We start from the raw sequence: 24,296 nt of genomic DNA on the forward strand, positions 1-24,296 counted from the left end.
GCTGATTGGTGCCACCATGTTATATAACGCTTATATAATCTCCCGGGGCGAGCGCTGCCTCTCGGCTCTCGGGTCGCACAGCCGCTGTGTCCGTGTGGGAGTCCGCATCTGTGGAAGCTCGTGGGCGGACCTACACCATCATGCTCACCCTGGCTTCCTCTGCTCCTCCCGGCTGTAGGAAGGGACCCAGGAGAGCTCACTCCCACCGTCTGGAGCTGACCCAGAGTGGTTGGCTGGACGGCCTTCCTCCCGTTCTTGTCCCTTCCATGTCCCCCTGGCCCCGTGGACTTTCTGATGGAGTGGGTTCCATTCTTGCGCTCTGAGGCCACTTTTTTGTTCTCGGGATCCCTTGGCGTAGCAAATGGGTATGGTGAGATGACCCCCCAGAATGTTGCAGTGGAAGAATATACGGTACCCAGGGTTGGATAAAGAGAGCGAGAAACAGGTTTTGAGCAAGAGTGACTAGAAGGATGGGATGGTGGTGGCCTTCTAAGAAATCTGCAGCCGGCCTTAGGGCCAGAGGATGGTCAGGGAAGGGTGTTCAGGGAAGTGGATCAGACGGCAAAGATAAACATGGTGTTCTTTTACGGTACTCTCCACTGGGCTGTCCCTGGTTACCAGGGCAACAGAAGCAGTGATGAAAATCATGCCTTTCGTTCAGTGGAAAAATCTGGCTCCTCCCCCCACCTCTTCCTTCTCTAATCGTGTGCAACCTACCCGAAGAGTGATGGCTCCAGGGATCAGAGACCCCAGTGTATTCATATCAGGCCCCCTCCTTCCCCATTTTCGGTCATCTTTCCCTTTCCTGCGTTCCCCATCCCCCCCAGAGCTCAATAATTGGCAGTTGAGGAGGAGTTGGCCTGGATGGAGGGGGAAGGGCATGGACGTCATTGCAGGGCAGGGTGAGCAGAGCGCGTGGGCAGAGATGTGGATGCAGGAATGACTGGCCCACGAGGAAGGTCAGGCATTGATTAGCTGGATGGAGCTTGTGCCTGGGATGGTAGGAGCTGTGGGCGGGAGGGCGGGGCCGATGATGGAAGGCCTGGAGAGTGTGGTGGTCTGGGTGCACAGTGGTGGTAGGAAATGGGAAGGCCCCGAGGTTTCTGGTGTGGCTGTGGCTCCCGAGGAAAGCTTGAACTCATTCATTCAGCGTTTTTTTGGGTGCCTCCCATGTGAGGTAAGGTTCTGGGAACTGCGAAGACCCAGGTCAGTAGGATGGACCTTGAAGAGATCATGGTAGATGAGAGTGGGATACGTATACGGGGGAAGATCAGCTGGCGTGGTTACAAGCCTAGACTCTGGGGCTCCAGGCAGGAGACTGGCAATATTCCAGACTGGAAGTGATAGATTAAGGTGGAGCCTGCAAGAAAGTGGAGGAAGAGGTAGTTCGCAGAGCCCTCTTGGCTTGGGGACAGGACACGGGCAAGATAAGATGCTGATGTTTTGAGCCTTCATGATTGACAGAAGTAGCAAAATCAAGGTTCAAACTTGCTTGGGGGAGTCATGTTGGATTTGCCTTTGGACACACTGCCCAAGACAATGGCAGGGTGTCTGAGTAGAAATATTTATGGTCAGGCAAAGAGAATTTGCGATGGAAATCCGTTCTGGGAAGAGACTTGGAAGAAACCGTATTATTACGAAGCTTTGAAGGTGTGAGGTTGCTGAGAAGGTGTGGAGAGAGAGAGATCCCAGGGCTTGGGACATGGGCCTTGGGCTGGGTGAGGCTCTGAGCCTGGCACTTATTACCAGGGCCCGCCCAGACTGCTGGACCAGATTTCTGCTAATGAACGCCCACATCTCCTACCAAACCACACCCTTTTTTGAAGTTCAGGTTTCTGTTTGAATTTTCTTCTCCCTGGTAACTATATCCAGGAGGATATGTCCTGGAAAGATAGATGTGTGCACTTACCTCTCCAAGCTCTCTCCTTGACCTTTGCTCTACGATCCGCTTATAAATTCCTGAGAGGCCCTGGCCTGTGCTACAGAGATGCGCCATATGCCTTCAGCCTCCGCCGGCAAGGCTGTTCTTTCTGGCTCATTTCCAGTCACCACTGCAGGAATAAGAGCGCTCGACAGAGGCCTTTGCCAGCAATGCGATCGTGAGCACGTCACTTCCGTTTCCAGGCTAAGGCCTAGTCTAAGGGTCTAGTTTCTTCCAGCTCTGAAGACTTCAGATAGGACGTCCAGTTTTTTCCCTGCATTTGCCAAGGTTTCTGTTGAAGACCAGACGTTTGAAACCAGCAGCCCAGATTTCTCTGGTGCTTTGTGGTAGGGGGCATGGGAGAAATCCCTAGACCAGGCCCCTGTCTCCAGATTGGGCAGGAGCCCTGCAAGTAGCGGGTGGCCCGTGTTCTTCTTGGGAGCGTGGAAATACTAGAAGGGTAGTTTTTCCCCAGTGACCAGGAGTGGGCCAACTTTGGCCTGTGGGCTGATGCCTGCTTTTGTAAATAAAGTTTGATTGGCACACAGGCCCACTGTTTATGTCTCTGGCTGTTTTCACGCTGCGTTGGTACAGCCGAGTTGTCGCAACAGAAACTGTATGACCTGCAAGCCTAAGTCTTTACTGCCTTGCCCTGCAAGAAAAAAAAAAAAAAATTCACCCCTGTCCTAGAACACCAGAAAAGTGCTTGGGTCACCACTGAGCATGCTTGCAATGGTCAGATTCCTGGGGTTCTTGAAGACTGTGCCTTGGCCCTTCCTTGGTGATATCCCATGAGAGGATGAGGCAGCAGGTGAGGTGGTAGGTTCTTAGAGTCAGCCCCAAGATAGTACTCCCCGTGTCTGGGAAGCCCCTTCTGTGTGGATCCCTTTTCCTGAAGCCTTTCTGTCCCCAGCCCCCAGCATCCCCCAGCACAGACACTTCTTTGAGCCCAGAGGCCTGAATTCCTTGTCAGGGATGGCTTGGGGCCCTGGTGTGACAAGCTACCTCCCCTCTCATCTCTCACGCCCCTGCAGAGGAGAGTGGACCAACCGGTGTCTGGTGTGGAAGAGAGGCTCATAGGTTTTGACGAGTCCTGCGGCGTGTTTCTCTTGATACCTTTGCCTTGCCACTTCTGGCCTCACTGTGCCCTTTTGGCTGGAGGCCCTGAAGATGCGTCTGCAGAGAGGGTCTGCAGCCCAGCGGGGCCTGTCTGCCAGAGCCAGCCCCGCTGCCTGGGGTTGGTGGGGTGTGAGCCTGGGTGGCTCGAGGCTGGAATCCCAGCACTCGGGATCCTTGCTGCCAACCGTACTGGGTCCTCTCGGGTCCTGGTTTCCACCTTTTTTGACTCAGTCCTCAAACTGGAGTCTCAGGGGAACTCCTGGTGAGGAACAGGATGAATTTCAAATTCTTCCTTTTACAAAACAGCAGCCGCAGGGCAGTCGGGTCGCTTCTTCTCAGGGCTGAGGTAGAAAGTGAGACACTTTGGTGGCGAGAGGAAACGGTGTGTGCAGAGCCGTGCAGGAGGGGGGCAAGCGGGTGGTGACTGAGGTTTATTCCCATTGCAGCTGGAAGGGAGGAGGCTGGCCAGGGGAGGCGGGAGCCAACGACCCAGAATAGCAAAGAAGACAGAAGCTAAGCACACCCAGAGCTGCTTTTAGCCGGCAATGGTAAGCCTGGCTCTAGAAGTCTTACTTCTCACCTCCTCTACACACATTTCCCCCAGAGGCCCCGGGGATGTTTTCTTCTCATTGAAGAAAAAAGAAGAAAGGTCTTTATCAAAAATCCTCTCTAAATACCTTTCAGTCCAAGGTGACCCCACACCACCTTTCAGTCCAAGGTGACCCCACACTACGTGGGTTTCCACAAATGTTCAGACAAGTGCACTGACTTGGAGGAACATTCATTTGCTACAGATTTATTAAGGATCTGTTCTGGGTTGGGCATTGTGCGAAGCTTGGTGGGGATACAGATATCTAGAGGATTCACAGAATAGTCTGGAAGGTATGTGGGCAGTTGAACCAATTTTAATAGGACCTGCCCCAGATCATTTGAAAAGACCCTGATGCTGGGAAAGATTGAAGGCGGGAAGAGAAGGGGATGACAGAGGTTGAGATGGTTGGATGGCATCACTGACTCAGTGGACATGAGTTTGAGTAATCTCCGGGACTTGGTGATGGACAGGGAAGCCTGGCGTGTTGCAGTCCAGGGGGTTGCAAAGAGACAGACACTACTGAGTGACTGAACTGAACTTCCCCAGATCATAAGCTTTAGGCGAGCGCATTTGTGTCTGTCGCGTTCATTGCAGCGGCCCAGTGTGGGGCACTGCGCTCGGCACTTGGCAGGCACACACACCCCTGAAACTGGCTGACCCATCCGTGCAGGCTCCCACGTCCCAGTAACTGACTCACCCAGCCCTGTTCGGTGTCTGTCCTGGAAAGCAGGAGGGTCCTGAGGAGGTAAGTGGAGCAACATAGGAGCTCACAGCAGCCCTCGTGACAAACCTGGGCAAAGATGGGCTCTTTAATAACAACCGGACAGGCTGGTTATGTGGGTGCCGTTAAGGAGAAAGGATGCAGACAGGTTGACCCTGTCGGGAAGGAGGGACTTTTGACCTTCGGACTGTGAGAAAGGAGGAGAATGACCTGGGACAAAGAGGTGGGTCACCATCCCCATGTGACCGGGTAAAGCCAGAGGGGCTAAGGAAGAAAAAAGAACCAGCCAGTGGCAGGGAAGGTGGGATGGAGTCAGGAGAGGAGAAACCAGAATGGGAGGGAGCCTGGAGGCATCGCGGGCCCAGGGCGGACACGGAGCTGAAGCAGGGGAAGATGCTGGCAGTGGCCGTCCGATCTGACCGGCGGGCCTCCTCCCAGTGATACGATCATGACCCAGAATACCACGTTTCTCTGCACTGGTCAGGCACAGGCAAAGTGACTGCACTTTGAGGTTATAGTTACTGTGGAAGTTTTCATGTATCTGCGAAGGTAAAGAGCATAAGTGATCTCGGTGGCTGCCACTCAGTTTTATCTTGTAATCTACACACGGCACTGTCTGTTTCATTTGTACATTCATCAACCTTATCCCTCACTCCCCTTTTGGATGATTTTACAGCAGATCCAAGGTATCATATTTCATCCATAAATACTCCATGATGAATCTTTTAAAAAGTATTATTTTAAAAAACATAACTCCCGGAGTATCACTCCCAGCAAAAGCACTGTCCTTCTTAACGTCACCAATTATCCATTCAGTTACGTTTCCCTTGCTTGTCTCAATTTTTTTTTTTTTTTTTTTTGGACACAGTTGGTATTTTGTTTGAATCAAGCTCCACACAAGGTCCCCATGTTTCATGTCGTTCATGATCAATCTCAGCGTCTCTGTTAGGAAAGAGGATGCTCTTTTGGGAAAGCTCGATGCTGTGCAGTTCTGTAGTTCAGATTTACTTAGCTGCCCTGCCCCCATCTCCAGTCGGCTACCGTTAACAGCTCTCCTGAGTTTTGTGAACCATTTGGTGATTTTTTAGCATCCTTCATTATTCCTCTTGTCTTTGTGGTGTAACATAACTAGTCGTTTTTTCCTTCGTTTGATAAGTATTTCTCGCGAGTCTTCTCAGTGCCAGACACTGGAGCCGGCACGCTGCGATGAACAGACAGGCCAGCCTTGCTCTCGAGGAGCTTGTGCTGTCGAGGGCCTGCTGGCTGTCCCCCACCCCGTCCAGCCGGCCAAACTGGGTGGCCGCAGGCGTCCCTGCTGGTCCGACAGACCCACCATGTCCTCGGGCTTGGTGTTGGTGCTCTCGTGCGGTCCTCTCACGTGGGTGATCAGTGGTGTCCCCGGCTATGGCGGCTGCGGCAGGTCCACGTTCCGTGGCCGTGCCCGGGGATTCCGACAGTGTCACCAGCTGACTCTGTGTGCGTCCGCAAGACGCTCTTGGGCCTGAGCCTTTGTCGCTGAGCTTGACTGGTGGCCTGTAGAGGGGTGAGTGGAAACACGTGGAAGGTGTTCGGAGCAGCCACAGGGCTCAGCACACACCGTGGTGCGGGACTGTTCCTGGAGCAAGGCGGCTGTTTCTCTGCCTCTGTGGATTTCTGGGGACCTCGCGGCTCTGGCCCTTAACGATTAGGCCACCTGGGTAAAGTGTCTGCCTGCAATGCGGGAGACCTGGATTCGATCCCTGGGTCACGAAGACCCCCTGGAGAAGGCAATGGCAACCTACTCCTGTACTCTTGCCTGGAAAATCCCAGGGACAGAGAAGCCTGGTGGGCTACAGTCCATGGGATAGCAAAGAGTCGGACATGATTGAGCGACTTCACTTTCACTTTCATTTTCATGATTCTTGTTGCAGTTTTCGAGTTCAAATGCAGGTATATTGTGGTTCCTGATTTATAGTGTCTGAGCCTTTTTTTAAAAAAAAATCTTAGTTCATAAAAATTAATGTATTCTTAGATACAAAGACTTTCACCTTCTCTAGATCTTTTCTTGTACACGTAAGATAATACCGATTATATGAATATGCTAAGATATGTATTTCTGAAGGCTACATAGTGTAGCCTTTGGTGATATGGTTTTGTATTCTTCTAATTAATCTTTATTTTGATTGTGCTCTGGTATTGGTTAAAACTTTCAAGCAAATTTCCTTGTGTGTTGTGTCTGTGTGCATGTTTATATACAGCAAGGCTGTTCTAATAATACATCATACACTTTATAAAATAAAAAGTGAAAATGATTGGGTGTCTTGTGTTCCCGCGTGAACTACTTACGGTTCTGTCTGAGGGCAGCCGCTCTTCTTTGCTCTGAATTTCATCCTGAGACGTATTCAGGACGCTCTTTCAGCACCTCCCTCTCCTCCTGGCATCACTGCTTCTCTCTTAACTGGATCGTTTCGATATGCTGCTATTTTTCCCATCTTTAAAAAAAAAAATGCTTCTTTGACCCCATCCATCTCTTCCAGCTACTGCCCCAAACCGTTCCAGTCCTTGCTTCCTTCACTCCCCCTCTCTCATCTCCCCAGTCAGGCTTGTCCGAACCACTCCGGGCAACAGCGCTCTGGCCACGGCCAGCGGTGACCTCCTTGCTGCTACACATAGCGGTCCCTTCTTGGTCTTCGTCCTGGTATCAGCGGCTCCAGCAGTGTTGGCCCAGCTGGTCATACCCTTTCCCTTGGAGCTCTTTCTTCACTTGGCTTGCAGGGAGCGTGTTTCTGGTTTTCCGCCTGTCTTATCGGCCGTCCCTTTCAGCATCTCTGCTCCCTGACTTCTCATTGTTAGAAGGCCCGGGCTTCTCCCCTCCCTCTTCTGATTCTCTTTGTGGCCCTCTCCCGACTCATGCCGTTATATACCCCCTGTATGGATGCTGCCTGGAATTCGCTCCGGAGGAATTCTGTGAGATAAACAAGACTGACCATGACTTGATAATGGTTGAAGGTGGCTGGTAGGTACCTGGAGATTTTTCATACGATTATCTCTAGTTTTGTCTGTGTTGGAATTTGCCATAATGAAAAGAAAAATCTACATGCCGATGATTGCTCCACCCCCCGCCAGTTCTTTGTCTCAAGCCCAGCCTCTCTCCTGAGGTACTGTTCTGTGTGTCTATCTGCCCACTTAACATTTCAACTTGAATGTTAATAGACATTTCGTACTTAACACGCCCAACAGTGAGCTCCTGATTTTTGCACGTAAATATGTTCTTCCCCCAGTCTCCTGTCTTGGTTTTACTCATCCGTAATGCCTGTGGCCTTGCTTCACTTCTCTCTTTCACGTCCTTCATCCAGTCCACCAGTGAATCTCCATCACTCTGCCTGTAACATGTATCAGACGTAGGATATGACTAGTCAGAGCTGCCTCCACGGCCATCACCCCGGTCCAGGCCAGCATCATCACTCACCTGCTTCTCTTTCGCCCTGTACAGGCTGTAGTCCTCACCATGGTCGGGAGGATCCCTGCCATGCTCAAAAACCTGCTGTGGCTTCTTTTGCTTTCAGTAAAACCCATGGTCCCTAGAGTGGCCTACAAGACTCTGTAACTTATGAACAGAGTCCAGTAGAAATACAGCAAGTTACACAGGAGTGCCGCATTCATAATTTAACACTTTTCTGGTAGCTAAATTTAAAAGGAAAAAGGTGGAATTAATTTTGATAATTTAACCCAGTATGTCAACACTGTTTTCATCTCTGAGGGCTATACCTCACCCCCATGGCACATGCAGTTTGGACCAGCTGTGTTTCATGTGCTCGGCGTCCTCACGTGGCTGGTGGCCGTCATAGTTCAGTCATGGGCCTCCGTGGTCTTTGCTTCTGTGTCGTTCTTTCCTACCGTTCTTCCCTTCTCTCACTTTGCTCCAGCCGCACCAACCTCCTCGCTGTTGCTCGAACAAGCCGGGCATTTCCAGTTTCAGGGCCTTTGGACCTCCTGCTCCCTCTGTCTGGAACGCTTTTCCCCAGATGGCCGCACGGCTGGCTCTCCCTCCCTTTGGGTCTGTTCTCGTGTCTGCTCCACCTTCCAGCACCCCGCTTGCCCCCGCACCCTTGCTAGCATTTCCTGCATATCTTCCCTTCAGTGGTTTTCCTCCATAGGGCGTGCCTGCATCCTAAGTTGCTTGGGTCGTGTCCGACTCTTTGTGACCCCATGGACTGCAGCCCACCAGGCTCCTCCGTCCATGGGATTCTCCAGGCAAGAGTACTGGAGTGGGTGGCCATTCTCCCCTCCAGGGGATCTTCCCGACCCAGGGATTGAACCTGCGTTTTTTACATCTCCTGCCTTGGCAGGCTGGATCTTTACCACTAGCACCATTGGGGAAGCCCTTTCTCCATAGTACTATTACCGTTTAACATAATTCTGTTAGATTTTCTCTCTCCCCCCACTGGAATCTGAGCTCTGTGAGGGCAGAGACTTTTGTCTGTATCATTCCCTGCTATATTTCAAAGGCACGAAACAGTGCTGGGCACATATAAGAAGTAGATGGATGTTGTTGAGGAGTTAAATGTGTTAAGAATGATTCATTTTTTTTTTTTAGTAAGAACCATGGAATTGAGTATTATTGTTTCAGACTATCTTGGTGTCATATTTTGCATGACAGTTGAACCAAACAGTTTGAAGGTCTGGTTCAAGTCACAATATTTTGAAAGAGTCCTCTCTATAATGATGTTATTATGGGTTCAACTTATAATTTAACTGTATTCAAGCCCCCGGAGACACTGTATTTCATTCACTTCACTGAGAGATTTAAAAACAAGTTGGGATATCCTCTTTTATGGGTGTGCATAGATCCTTGGTTTCAGAGACAACTTCCTTCCATCGAATTTCGTAACATCATCATGTAATGGCGGAAGTGATTTCCAAATGCTGGTTTTTGAAATGGTTTTTCCGTGACATAAGTTTCTTTCAAAAAGGAAATGCTTTCTTAGCCACTTTTAAGATGTCACCGTACCTTAAAGGGACAGATTAAATGTTTGTTTGTTTGAACGATATCCGTTAATCGACATTCTCCTGACTCATTACTGAAGAGGTCAGCAAGTCCTGGAATCTTGTTTTCCAGTTTAGAAAGAAGCATCACTTCTGCTTCGGGTGAGCTGCTTTTCAGGTCCTCCGCCATGAGATAGTCATTGCAATGCGGTCCTGGGCCTTGAGGGTCCCAGCTGCTCATTACAAAGGACTGCCATTTACGAATTGAAGAGAACGTCCCTGCGTTTACTTAACCGGGCACAGGTAAACTGTATACCCAACTGTGGCTCAGACGGTAAAGAATCTGCCTGCTATGCAGGAGACCCAGGTTGGATGCCTGAGTTGGGAAGATCCCCTGGAGAAGGAAATGGCTACCCCTTCCTCTATTCTTGCCTGGAGAATTCCCATGGACAGAGGAGCCTGGTGGCTACAGTCCATGGGATCACAAAGAGCAGGACAAGACTGAGAGACCGACATTTTCACACCAACAACTGTTCTGTCCTGTCCATCCATCCTTTGATGTTTTGTGTCTCCTGCCCAGATCCAGGATGCAGACGTGGTGGCTGCTTGAGGCACCAACATGTTTTGAGTTAGGAGGTGAGCAGGACTGGGATTGCTGGAAGAGATGGCCAAGCTGGCCAGAGTAACCAGCTGCCTTCTCTTTTATTTTGCTGACGTATAATTGGTTCACCATGCCGTGTTAATTTCTACTCTGCAGCAGAGGGATTCAGTTACGGTGTACATACACTCTTTTCATATTCTTTTCCATTATGGTTTATCTCAGGATATTGAACATAGTTCCTTGTGTTCTACAGTAGGACCCTGTTGTTCATTCATACTGTATGTAAGAGTTTGTATCTACTAACGCCAAACTCCCAGCCCATTCCTCTCCTACCTATCCCCGCTTGACAACTGCAAGTCTCTTTATGTCTGAGACCGTTTGTTTCATAGATAGGTTCCTTTGCGTCATATTTTAGATTCTACACCTCTCTCTTTCTGACTTACTTTAGTCTGTACGATAACCTCTCGTTGCACCCGTGTCACTGCAGATGGCGTCGTTTCGCTCCTTTTTCTGGTTGAGAAACAGCCCACCGTGTGTGTGCTGCATCTTCTTTATCGGTTCGCCTGTTGATGGACGTTCAGCTGTTTCCATGCCTTCGCTGTTGTCTTCTTAGAAAGAGAGGTGGTATGTCTTTGCAGCACGGTGCCGTATCTTCCATCCATCCATTCACCTATTCATGGAAAATGCTCTTGCAATTTCGCTTTCCATCCGTTTTGACAGTGTAGGAGGTATGTCAACTGGATACGTGTGCTTGGAGCTGTTTTTCCAGCTGCTGTGACCAAAATCAGTTGAAAAGATGAGCATCTGGATGGAGAACTGCAGCTCCAGCTGGGCGCAGACGCCCAGGTTACTTTCTGCTGCTGTAGAGACCGTCTCCCACGTGCCCTGGGCCCTCATCAACGAGCAGGGCTTGTCCCTAGTGGGCTAGTCTTCGCTACTTAGACCATCCGCCAACCCGTCAGCTTCTGGTCTTGACATACGTTTGTACAGGGCCTCCTGTGGAAAAGGCTCTGTGTCTCCGGATGGAGTGGGGTGGGCATGGGAAAGGAAGGAGCGTGCCAAGGTGAAAGCGAGCTGGGCTCCGTCTTCAGGGGGCTGATGCTTACCGAGGGGGGCAGACACCCACACTGAACACAAGACAAAGCGCCAAAGCAAGTGGATGGAGTGTGAGAAGGTGTTCTGTTAATCGGAAGGCTTGGGACTTGAAGGAGTGTGAGGAACCAGAGCAGGGGGCCCATCCATCTTGTTTGTGGCTGAATCCTCAGAGCCTAGCTCCGCACAGCATCCCCATCAGGTGCTCAGTAAATGTGCATTTGTTAGAGGTTGGGATGGGCTTCCCTGGTGGCTCAGATGGTAAAGAATCTGCCTGCAGTGCGGGAGACCCAGGTTTGATCCCTGAGTCGGGAAGATTTCCCTGGAGAAGGGAATGGCCACCGACTCCAGTATTCTTGCCTGGAGAATTCCATGGACAGAGGAGCCTGGCGGCCACAGTCCATGGGGTCGCACAGAGCTGGACACGACTGAAGTGACTTAGCACGCACGGGTGTTGAAGGAGTGGGGCTTCACCACCAGCGACTGAGGAGGAAATGTCCTGTTGGGAGGAGGCCGCTGGAGTGGTAGGAGCGGGGCCATGTACCAGGAGGGGGGCCCGTGTACCAGAAGGGGGGGCCCGTGTACCGGGAGGGGGGCCATGTACCAGGAGAGGGGGACCGTGTACCAGCAGAGGGGGGCCGTGTACCGGGAGAGGGGGACCGTGTATCAGGAGGGGGGCCATGTACCGGGAGAGGGGGGCCAATGTACCAGGGGAGGGAGGGTGTGTACCGGGAGGGGGGCTGTGTACCAGGTGGGCCAGCCATGGAGGGGCCTGGACCAGCTTTCCAGGAATTTGGTTTTGGTGGTTCTTAACCTCTTTAGTTGACTCCTTGGAAAAGACTTTGATGCTGGGAGGGATTGGGGGCAGGAAGAGAAGGGGACGACAGAGGATGAAATGGCTGGATGGTATCACTGACTCGATGAACGTGAGTCTGAGTGAACTCCGGGAGTTGGTGATGGACAGGGAGGCCTGGCGTGCTGCGATTCATGGGGTTGCAAACAGTCGGACACGACTGAGCGACTGAACTGAACTGAACCTCTTTAGAGTCCAGTTCTCAGTAGGAATTCCCTGGAAACTATAGTTTCTTCCTCCAGGAGGAAGGGAGAGTGATGACAGCACATGATTTGCCAGGTGCCATCAGAGGACTCGCAGACCCCAAGTTATAAACTCCTGCCATAGGCTGGGGAGCCATCAGTCCTTACTGAACTCTTTAAAGGGGCAAGACCCCCTTTTTTTATCCCCCTGGAGTCTTCGGGAGTTGACTCGGTTGAGTGTGTACCCTGTAGTCACTCTTGGTTTTGAAGGCATTGTTAAGGACAGGCTTCATAGTGGTCCTGATGAGCTTGAGAAAGCAATGGAGAGCTGAGGGGCGGAAGGCTCTGTGTACTCACGTGGAGAGATTCAGTATTTCCGTGTTTGCTCCACGGAGCAAGGGACAAAAAAGTTTATCTGAGAGAAGATAGAAAAAAAAAATTAACTTTCAGAACTTATTCAGGGACTTCCCTGACGGACCAGTGTTAAGACTCCACACTTCCAGTGCCGGGGGTGTGGGTTTGATCTCTGGTCAGGGAACTAAGATCCCACATGCCCTATAGCACGGCCAAAAAAATTTTGCTTAAATTACTAATTCAGAATATGGAATGCTTATGCTAGTTTGTTTTTTTTTCCCCCTGTGACATCATTTCCAGCCCAGATACCCAGCTAAGCAGCAATTACAGACCTAGAGAGGCAATGTTTTGCAATTCTTGGGTCTGTGAGTGTGGCAGGGAGTCATTTGAGTTTCTTATCACCCAGGTATCATGTTGAGAGAACTTAGCAATCCTGACCCATCATGGAAGGCTGCCTGGAGGAGGAATGTGGCAAGAGTTCATAGGCCATCTTGGAAAAATTTGTTCCTGTTATCATAAAAGTTCTTATGTAGAATATCTGTGTACCTTCAATTAAAAAATAAGTTAAAAAAACAAATTTCTTGTCCTCTAGAAGTTTTTAGTGGATATGCTATACAGATAGGCAGACTGGAGAGTTAAAAAAAAAACCCAAGTATGGGCAGGACAGTGCTGACCTTTGTGTGTCATAGGTAAGCTCACTCATGGAGGGGCGAGGTTCAGGGGCGGTATGGCCATGCTTTTGCTCAGGGAACAATGTTGACTAAACATTGGCCCTGCCCCAGGCTGGGTTAGACACTGGCCAGCACCAGCAGGCACTGCTGGAGTGGAAGAGGGAGCCCTTGGTCTGCCCCTGAGCACGGCCAGGGACAGACACGGGGGTCTTGCGAGAAGCTCTTGCCCGAAGCGTACGGCAGGAAAGGGGCTTAACGAAGTCGGCTCTTCCTCCCCTCTGCTCATGTCCCCCAACTGTGGGATTTTGCTTGCAGGGAGGTTGGTCTGGACAGAGTTTTAAAAGTACTTTCAAAGGGAAGAGCCCCTCCTGTTTTCCCATGAGTGGTCTTCGGACTGCAAGTCCAGACACCTTAATGAGTGGTGAAATCAATTTGGTGGGTTGGGACCGATTTGGAGAAAAAAAAAAAGAATGTAATAGGAAGTATTAGATGGCACAGTATGTCGTAAAGTTGAGTACGATTTCATGATAGTTATTTCAGTGGTGTATGTAATCTATCTATGTCTGTATCTACAGATGTGTGTATCTATATGCACACAAGGGTGACAAGGGGGCGGCAGAGGATGAGATGGTTGGATGGCATCACTAACTCCATGGACATGAGTTGGAGCAAGCTCAGGGAGATAGTGAAGGACAGGGAAGCCTGGCGTGCTGCAGTCCATGGGGTCACAAAGCACCAGACATGACTTAGCAACTGAACAACAGCAACACACAAGTGCACCTATATACGTGTGTGTGCGTGTACCAGGCCACCTTGCCAACTTGCCTATGGCCAGCTTTCCTAGGGTCCACCAAGTTTGAAAAACAAGTGCGAGAAGGATTTCTTTGCTCTCAGGGGAGACAGCAGGTTCCGGCCGCTTCCCCAGAGGCCATCGCTATGGAGACAGATGTGGCGAGAGGGCTGTTTTTTCTTTCTTTTCTTTTTTTAAGAGCCGCAGAGTCAGGCTCTCACAGCGTGATCTGAGGTTCGTCTGCGGCTGCTCACCCACTCCTGCCCCCGCCTCCCCGTGCCCGGTGTTTCCTGCTGCGGCCAGCTGGGGAGAGAGGCCGGCAGACCTCTCCAGGGGTGGGAGCAGAGGCCGCCTCCCCCTTCCGTCACCGGGTGTGATGCCCTGGGGAGCAGCATCTTCAGCCCTGCGCCTCTTCTCTGGCTTCCTGACTCTATTAGCTGTTCCCATGCCAAGGTCAGGGCTGGGAGAGGAAGGCCATCCCAACCCGTCACTTTGCCCTGTGGTTCTGTTTCACAGGTGTACTGGGAGGGCAGTTTCGAGTTCAGGCTGTCTGGGGAGGGGATTCCTGGGAGATTGGATTGAGCTAGCTCCCCACCTCAGAATGACCACTTAGCTCAGTAATTCTCTGGCTCCATCTTTCCTGCAAAGGCCAGGAGCCTTTCTCGGATCTTGCTTCTCCTTCCGTCAGCTGTGCTGACCGGCCTGCAGGGCGCTGACCCACTTGTGGTACCTCAAATAGAGGTTTAAATTAGGACCTTTAATCTGTAAGAGGCTTACAGCCTGTTGGCTGGCCAGCTGCTCTGGACTGCCCTGTGGGCAGAGCTGGGCTTCGCCTAGCCCTTGTTGGGTCGAGGGAACCTTGGGGATGGGAATCACAGTGGCTTCCTTGCAGGAGTAACCGGACTTATAGCCTCATTCATGAAGGCTTGGGAGCAGCCAGCGGCCAGGGTGGCAGAGTTGCTTGCCCAGCACTCCGTCTGCCGTCTGCGCTTACACACACGTCCCTGGCACCGGGTGGGCACCATCTCTGGGGATGGGACGGGGTGGCGGTTTCTCCTTGTACTGATGGAGTGGGTGCTGGTACGCCTTCTTCTGGGAGCTGAGCCCAGCTCCTCCTGATCCGCACTTAGCTCTATTTGCGTTTCCATCTCCCAGATGCCCGTTAACCAACAGCTGGCTGTCCAGGACGTGCTGGGTGCCGTAGGGCACACAGGAGCATGAGCCTGGGGGCCTCCCCTGAACTCATCTTTTTGAGGAGACCTGACCAGCACTTGTCACTCTTCCCACGGACTCACATTTGTATGGGTGGTAGCTGTTTACCGCAGCAAATTATAAAGTTCCAAAGCCACAGGCATAGTGGTGGTGGTGGCGGGGGCAGGGTCTGTGGGAGGCCTGGGAAGGGAGAGGGCTCTGGTGTGGTGAGAGCTGGCTGTGAGTGGTGGGGCTCAGCGGGATGTGGAGTGGGTAGGCTGGGGAAGGAGGGAGGAACCCCAGGAACAAAGGCTGGGAGAGAGGGTGGTCCCCTAACTAAGTGCAGGTCACCAGAGGGTCTACCTCCCCAACCGTGTCTTGAAATTGCCCCAGTTTCGGTCCTACAGACTCCTACCCCTTGATAACAGAGAGGTAGACCTCAGGTTCCCACCATTTTCTCCTCCTGTTTATCATTCATAATAACAATGATTCCAGATCTTATTGAGTGCTTACTACACGCCACTGTTGCTGCGCTTTCCATAGATGGCCTCACTGAGTCTTCCCAGCAGTACCCTGAAGTCACTGTTATTTTGTGCATGTTGCCGAAACTGAGGCAGAGGAAGGTTAAGTGATTTGCCAGAAGTCCACCTGAGACGAGCTGAGAGCAGAGGCCATGCTCTTAACCCACTGCTTCCCAAACTTATCTGAATGGTGAAATCACCGGGGGCTCTTTTAAACTTTCCAAAGCCCGGGCCAGTTACGTTACACGAAGACCAATTACATCACAGTCTCTGGAGAGTGGGACTCTGGCATGAGTAGTTTTTGAAGTTTCCCAGGTGATTTCAATGTGCCAGGTTTAGAAACCACTGTCTGAACCCTCTGAGTTTTGGGGCCTGTGAGTATTTGCTTAAATACATTTTCATCTTCCCCCAGGCCCCTATCACCCACTGTCCCCTAATGATTAACTCCAGCTTCCCGTCTAAGGGAGCAGGACCGATGTCACCACTGCAGCTGGGACTCCCCGGAGGGAAGCCTGGGTGGGCTGGAGTGGGCAGAAGGTGGGCTGGCCACTTGGCATCAGTGCCCACTTCCCCCCTCTGAGCGCCACCCTGGGGCAGAGGATGCTTGCAGAGCCCCAGAGACCTTCAACCGTGGCTTCTCACTCTTCTGCTCCCCTGGGCTCCTGACTTCATCGGGGAAGGGACAGGGTCACACGAGGGCACATCGCTTCTAGACAAGTCTTGCTCCTCTCCTGTCTGTCCCCGGGTGAACCTGAAATGGACACGAAGCGCAGAGTCCTATGGGTGCTGGGAACAGCACTAAATTTAGCAAAACTGTAGCTGGTGGGGGGCCGGCCTGTAGTGAGCCAAACCCAGCCCCGAGTGGGCTAGATTTACAGTCAGCAGCGCAGCGAGCGTCATCTGCGCTTGGGCAAGCCTGTGGTCACTCGGGATCTTTCCATCCCTAAGGCCCGGGCACTTGGCTCGCATCCTGCAGGCTCCCCAGCTCTGCCCTGTGACACTTGGGTCCACCGCCACCACCCCTCGGGGTTGGCCTTCCATCCGTCCCTGCCTCGTGTGTCTGGAGTTCCCCCTCCAGCACCTTTGCCCTGGCCTGCACAGTCTTCCTAGGCCTCTTGGCCAGTGTTGCCAGCCTTCATTCCCAAGGCCCTGGAGAACAGGACCTGTCTGTTGCTGTTCAGTCACTCCGTCATGTCTGATTCTCTCTGACCCCACGGACTGCAGCACGTCAGGCCTCCCTGTCCTTCACCATCTCCCGGAGTTTGCTCAGACTCATGTCCATTGAGTCCGGATCCAGCCATCTCATCCTCTGTCGTCCCCTTCTCCTCCAGCCTTCCATCTTTCCCAGCATCAGAGTCTTTTCCAGTGAGTCAGCTCTTTGCATCATGTGGCCAAGCAATTGGAGCTTCAGCTTCAGCATCAGTCCTTCCAGTGAGTATTCAGGTTGATTTCCTTTAGGATTGACTGGTTGGATCTCCTTGCTGTCCAAGGGACTCTCAAGAGTCTTCTCTAGCACCACGGTTCAAAAGCATCAATTCTTTGGCACTCAGCCTTTGGTCATTTTTTCACAGGGCATCTGGCCATCTTAGGACACCTTTTGGTCCAGACTGTTGAGTGGAGGTAAAGGAAGAGCTGGGATAGTTGGTCGAACAAGGCTGTGAGGGATTAAGGTGGTCTGTTCCTACCAGGAGCTTAGCCAGGTACATGGCACCAGAGTGAACTACAATGTGGGGTGGCCATGGGTGGGCTTTGAGACTCTTTGGCCCTTGGGGCTGTCTTTAGTTGGCTCAGTCTTCTGCCCTGACGTGGACCTTCTCGGAGAGGAAGTGGGTTTTGTGGAATTGAAGGTGGAGGTCTGCTGGAGGCAACACCATCTGGTCCTGGGCCACCTCCTCCATCCCCGGCTCAGATCTGACAGTGCTGGCTTCTCTGGCAGAGACTTTACTGTCTCAATGCCCTAAGATACAATGACCAGGCTCCATCTCTCAGCCTGTGAGCGGGGCTGGAGTCTTGCCTTGGTGATGTGATTTGTCAGTACAAGGCAGTGGTTCTCAACGAGGGGCAGCTTTGCCTCCAGGGGCCACTTGGCTGTGTTCGGAGACAGTTTTGGTTGTCACAGCTGAGGAACGGGAGGGGTGTTTATTACTGGTGTCCAGTGGGTAGAGGCCAGGGACACAGCAAAGTACTGTATCCTGAGCTGGGCAGCCCACCCCACAACAGAGAATAATCCAGTCCAAAACGACGATAGTGCTGAAGTTGGAATGGCCCTGCCAGGTAGTTTCACCCAGATCCCTGCTTCTTGAGAAGGAGGAGCTACATAGCCATTGCTTTTGCCCTTTGTACCCTGACTTCCCGGCTTCTCGGCACGTACAGTGCCCTCTCATCATTGTGTTTAGGAAGGTGTTTCCAGGGAGTTGCTTCAACCTCATATGGCCTGGTTTCCCGTAGAATCCCCCCATCAAGCACCCATGGGTGCCAGGTGGTCATCTGGGGCGGCTTGGTGCAGCCTGGTGCGCTTGTGCACGCCAGGGAAGCCAGTCCATGCAGACAGCTCATGAGAGTGAGCTGTTTTCCCTCATTCACTGGTGGCTGAGGGGCTTGCTCTGCCTTGCAGAACTGAGTTCCGCTTGCTAAAGTTCTCCTAGATCAGGAAACACCGACACACTGCCCTGGAGAACACGATGTCGCTTCCCAGATGAGACATCCAACCCGTTGCCATACCTCAGCGGCCCTGCGATGGCTTGTCTGCCAACACCACGCTCCTGCAGCCGGCACGACTGCCTGAAGGCTAGCTAGAATGGGGAAACAAAGACGTCCCCCGCAAAGTGAGGACCTTAGCTCGCTCTGCGTTGTGTGGGGAATGCAGCGGCTTTTTACAATCACCAAGCCTCAAGATTCTTCCCGTGTGACTTCATTGCCTTGACTCTTCATTTGTGATGCCAGAGAGTCAAGGTGTGATACGGGTGCGGGGAGGAAGGGGTGAAGGGGGTGCTGGCCGAGGAGGTGGGAAGCGCTGATGTGGAGAGAAGGCCAGGCTGCCCCGGAGATGCTCAGAAGCTCTCCTGTGCGCCTTTGACATTCTCGCCCCAGGTCGCTTCTCAGTGTTGCTCCCCTGCCCCTGATACAGTCACTCAGTTTCCACCAGTTCAAGGGAGACCAGCATATTTGGGGATGGGCCCGAGCCAAACAGGGAGGGATGTAATGCTGTGTAGTCAGTACCAGGGATGTTACCTGGCTTGGGCCCTGGTTTTGTTTTGAGCTTTCTGTCTCCTTTTGCTGATAGAAGTCTCCTGGGGAACGGATTGCCTGACAAGCCCTGGTATTCCTGGAATTCACACTCACTGAACTTATCCTTATTCTCATGTGAAGGACTAGGATGATGACTTGGGCCTCGAAAACCAGGTTCTAGACCCGTCTAAGCCAGCAACCCTGACAGTCGAAACCAAAAGCCTCCCGAGTCCTGTTCAGTGGTGGTTAACATCTGAATGGATCCAAGGGATGTCTGGGTGTATATTTAGAGAGTCACACCCAGCGGAGAAAGAACCCCTGGGTAAGCCTGGCTTGCTCATCCCAGCCGCAGGTCTGAGCACACCCAGGGTCACATCCTCTTATTCCATAGTCGGCTGAGGTCACTTCCTTGTGTACCCAGGGCTGCCCACACCCAACCACTATTTCCTGCCCTGGGTCAGGGCGTGTAGCTCATTCTCCACAGAACCTCTTTGGTAGCTTATCGTCATCTACCAGCATTCTTTGGCCTTGGGCCCTAAGCCTCCTTCCCGCTTAGCCCCATCTTGCTCCAGGTCCTGAACAGGCCTTTGAGTTTCTGCCTTCTGCATGGACTTCCTGGCTTCTGGCCCTGCCGGCCACTGGATGTGGAATCCCTGGGTTGCTGGTTTGGAGCTGGGTAGTCTCTTCAGTCGTCTTGGTCCTTACTCTCTTCAGCCCCTGATCTCTACCACTTCTGTCTTGTTAAAAAAAAAAATCTTGTTTCTCATAAAAATTACTCCATAGTTCACCATGCATCTCAAAAACCCAAATGCGTTTTCAAACTGTGTCTCAGAACAAGCTTGGCAAACTAATTGGGAGTTTTTAAAACACATGTTTATTTAATATAGCTTTGAAGTGTTGTAGAGTAATATTTCTGCCATTTATTAAAAGGCAATAGGGAATGTGTATGTCTCCTTGCGTCTCGTGAGCAGAGATGGTAGGCCCTGAAATCTGTTGATGTTGAGGCAACAACCCGTTTGGATAAAAGTCCATTGTTCTTCATTTTTTTTCTCATTAGCTTTTTTCTTTTTTAAAGGAAACTTTGTAACCGACATATAATACGCATACAGAAAAATAAGCAAATCGTAAGTATTGGGCACAAAGTGCCCACAGCCTGTAAGCAGCACCCACGTCAAGCCAAGGAACAGAACATACCAGACCTCGTTCCAGAACATGCCTTGAGCTTCTTTCCAGCTCCTGACCGCCTTTCCAAGGGTAGCCACTATTTTGACTGCTAAAATGACAGATTAGTTTTGCCTGCTTTTCAGCTTTATATAAATGTGATCACGCATTTTGGCCACCTGATGCAAAGAGCTGACTCATTAGAAAAGACCCTGATGCTGGGAGAGACTGAAGGCAGGAGGAGAATGTGGAGACAGAGGATGAAACGGTCGGATGGCATCACCGACTCGATGGACATGAGTTTGAGCAAACTCAGGGAGGTAATGAAGGACAGAGAAGACTGCCGTGCTTCAGTCCACAGGGTCACAAAGAATCGGACATGACTTTGCTGCTGAACAACAACAACGGTCACGCAGCGTGTTCTCTCTTGTGTTCAGCCGCTTTCATTCATCCTTTTGTCTGTGACGTTCATCCATGCTGTGTGCTGTTATTGTTTCCTGCTCTTGTGTCTGTGTAGTATTCCATTTTATTAATAGAACACAGTTTATTGTTTGTTCTGTGGTTGATGAGTATTCTGGCTGTGTGTAGAGTTTGAAACAGTGTTCCTATGAATATGTTCACATGTGTCTTCTGGTGAATGAATGTATGCGTACATTCATGTCTCTGTGCATGTATGCATAATTTGTGTGTGTGTCTCTGTTGGGTACGCACCTAGGAATGGACCTGCTGGATCGTAGTCTTAGTTGTTGATTGGTTGCCAAGTTGTGTCCGACTCTTTGCAACCCCATGCACGCCAGGCTTTCCTGTCCTTCACTATCTCCTGGAGTTTGCTCGAACTCATGTCCATTCGGTGATGCCATCCAACTATCTCATCCTCTGTAGCTCCCTTCTGCTGTCCTCAATCTTTGACAGCATCGGGGTCTTTTCCAATAAATTGGCTCGTATCACATCAGGTGGTCAAAGCGTTGGAGCTTCGGTTTTGGCCTCAGTCCTTCCAATAAATATTCCTGGTGGATTTCCTTTAGGATTGACTGTTTTGATCTTGCTGTTCAAGGGACTCTCAAGAGTCTTCTCCAGCACCACAGTTTGGAAGCATCAGTTCTTTGGTGCTCAGCCTTCTTTATGGTCGAACTCTCGCATCCGTACATGACTACTGGAATAATCATGGTACAGAGTGCCAAGCGGTGGTACAGCTATACTTCCACTAGCAAAGTAGGAAAGTTCTGGTTCTTCCATGCCCTTGCCAGGATTTGGTGTCATCCTCTTTCTTCATTGTACTCTTTCTAGTGGGTCTGAAGCAATACTGGACTGTGGTCTGACTTTGCCTTTCCGTGATTGGCCATTTTAGTCCTCATTTTTGTGAAGTGCTTGTTAGGGTAGTTTACTCTTTTCTCTGTTGAATTCCCTGTCTTCTTCGTATTGGTTTGTTGAAAGCTCTGCATAATCCATTGTTGAATATACGCATCGCACATATTTCCTCACTTGCCTGGCTTTTGATATCCATTCCTTTGGTGTTATTCCTGAGGTTAACCCTTAGGAAACCTTTGGATTATATATAGTAGTCTGCATGGGGATATTTTATTCTTTGTTAGTGATGTTGACATTGGGGCTGCATTCTGCCAGTAACTTGTCTACAGAGGTAGTATCGTGGTATTGGTTGTATAGGGTGGGACAGGGACTCTTGAAGTTCTTGGTGTATGGAGGTGTTGGCACCTTGGAGATCATATTAAAGTAAAAACTGCTCACATCCAAGTGCGTGCGGTGTGCCGTACCTTCTAAGCTTTTACATGGACTCTTATTCCTCATACATGCTTGTTATTACCCCACTGGTCACTATTTCTAGTGTCTAACGGTGTGTGTGTGCTCAGTTGTGTCTGACTGTTTGCGACTGCGTGGACTGTAGCCCACCAGGCTCCTCCATCCATGGGATTCTCCAGGCCAGAATACTGGAGTGGGCAACCATTTCCTTCTCCAGGAAGGAGATCTTTCCCACCCAGGGATCGAACCCATGTCTCCTGCATTGGCAGGCGGGTTATCCATCACTCTTACCCGCATTTTCAAGTGAGGAAACTGAGGCTCCGCGAGGTCTTATAATTACTGAGGGTCACATAACTGAGAGTTTGGATGCGGAGCTCATGCCCGGTAATCAATTGTACTGCGTAGGAAACTGCAGTTCCTAAAATCGATAATTTATTAGGATGCCTGGCACATAATAAGTGCTCAATAAATACCTGTTGCGTGACAGGGTTTGACAGTGGTGAGTTGGATGACGGCTTTGTCCGGTAGGGAGTTTGGCTGGCAGTAGGGTATGTCATGTTCCATCCTGATGTACCCCTTGCCTAGAGCAGTGCCCATCACATGTAGACATCGTGGTGGACATTTGTGGAGTGAAGGACTCGGTTACAGACAGGCTATAAATCCTGCTTTGCAGAAGGGGTGCATTCAGAGGATGCTGCAGGGAGGGCCCTGGGGCCCAGACGGGCACATCAGGAGGGACCGTGGTTAGGGCCCCGGGAGAATTCAGAGTCCAGCTCACGGCCTCCTGGTGTCCAGCCGCAGGGCAGCCCAGCTCGTGGAGGCAGGCCGGGGGCCAGTGTCAGCAGGCAGGCCTGTCCCAGTTACAGGCTGTTGGGTCAGAAGAGGTCCCAGCAGCAGTGCAGGGCTGGCAGGCTCCAAGGTCAGGTAATCCGGAGTCACAAGGTTGCAGGCAGTAAAAGTTCAGGCAGGCAGGAAAGCGAGCCAAGGAGCGCTTGCAGGGAGCCGTTTCCCCGGGCCGGCCGGCCGGCCTCCCTCCTGAATGAGGCCTTTCTTCTCAGGCTGCTGAGGGCCTGCGAGGAAGACAGCAGACCTCGGGCCGGGCCAGGCGACCCAGAGACCCGCCTGCACTGGAGCCAGAAGAGGCCATCGTGAGTGTCTGCTCAGACTCTTCACGTAGCCGGCGAGGAATGAAAGCAAAAGTGCGGCGTTACTCAGAGCCAGGGAAGAGCCGGCCTGGGGAACCTGGACGGCAGTGTTTCCTGCTTCCTCGTGTTTTCCATCAAAAGCTAAGAGGCGGCGGGGATTGCGGTCCTGGAAGGAGAACGGACTAGGGTGAACGCCTTAGAGAAGAACCGTGGGGAGTCCTCGGATGTAGGGGAGAAGGAGGAGACACGTGACTGCAGCACGGAGCCTGGGAGGCGGGCGGCTCCAGGGATGGAGAGTGGGTCGGAAGCTGCCAGATGATGAACGCAGCCGCGAGCGGAGAATATAAAAGTTCCACGAAGACAGAGCCTTTTTCATCGTTACTGAAGCTCCAATACTTTGGCACCTGATGCGAAAAGCTGACTCATTTGAAAAGACCCGGAAAGATTGAGGGCAGGAGGAGAAGGGGACGACAGAGGATGAGAAGGTTGGATGGCATCACCGACTCAATGGACGTGGGTTTGGGTGGACTCCGGGAGTTGGTGATGGACAGGGAGGCCTGGCGTGCTGCAGTCCATGGGGTTGCAAAGAGTCAGACACGACTGAGTGACTGAACTGAACTGAACTAAAACTGAAGCATAACATACAGGAAAGTACACAGAGAGTGAGGACCTTTTTGTTTCTATTCTTTTTTATTGTGGTAAACACATATAAAATGTACCATCGTAACCACTTTGAGTATACAGTTCACTGATATTCTGTACAGTCATATTCTTGTACAACCATCACCACCATCCATCTCCAGAATTCTTTTCGTCTTTCAGAATTGAAACTCAGTACCCATTAAATACTTGGGCTTCCCTGGTGGCTCAAATGGTCCAGAATCGGCCTGCAGTGCGGGAGACCTGGGTTTGATCCCTGGGTGGGGAAGATCCCCTGGAGGAGGGCATGGCCACCCACTCCAGCACTCTTGCCTGGAGAATCCCTGTGGGCAGAGGAGCCTGGTGGGCTACAGTCCATGGGGTCACAGAGAGCCGGGCACGACTGAGCAACTAAGCACACACGCACACATTAAATACTAACTCCCCATCCCCTCCCCACAACCCCTGGCAAACACACCCACCTACTTCCTACTACTCTAGGCACTTTATAAAAGTAGAATCATACAGTATTTGCCTTTTGGGGGGGACTGGCTTATTTCACTTAACATCATGTGTTTATCTGTGCTATAGCACGTGTCAGAATTTCCTTCCTTTTAAAGCTGAATAATATCTCTTTGTATGGATATATTGCATTTCATTTACCCATTCATCTGTGGATGGACACTCGGGGCAAGAACTTTTATATGGTTTGCTTGCCAGTGAATGGAGTAGGTCCCGGCCTTAGTATGTGCTCATCAAATAATTGTTGAATGAATTTTAGTTCTATTGAAT

The 24,296-nt window shown here is 51.2% G+C and overlaps 1 long non-coding RNA gene across 1 annotated transcript in view; it reads left to right on the forward strand.

Moving 5' to 3' along the window:
- Nucleotides 3,476-24,296, forward strand: part of LOC108637794 — a 34,974-nt gene continuing 14,153 nt past the window's right edge. The window contains exon 1 of the long non-coding RNA XR_001919338.1: nucleotides 3,476-3,588. This is a non-coding gene — a long non-coding RNA (uncharacterized LOC108637794). The remainder of the gene's footprint in view (nucleotides 3,589-24,296) is intronic.

Source organism: Capra hircus, chromosome 16, assembly GCF_001704415.2.
Source record: "Capra hircus breed San Clemente chromosome 16, ASM170441v1, whole genome shotgun sequence".
NCBI classification, from domain to species: domain Eukaryota; kingdom Metazoa; phylum Chordata; class Mammalia; order Artiodactyla; family Bovidae; genus Capra; species Capra hircus.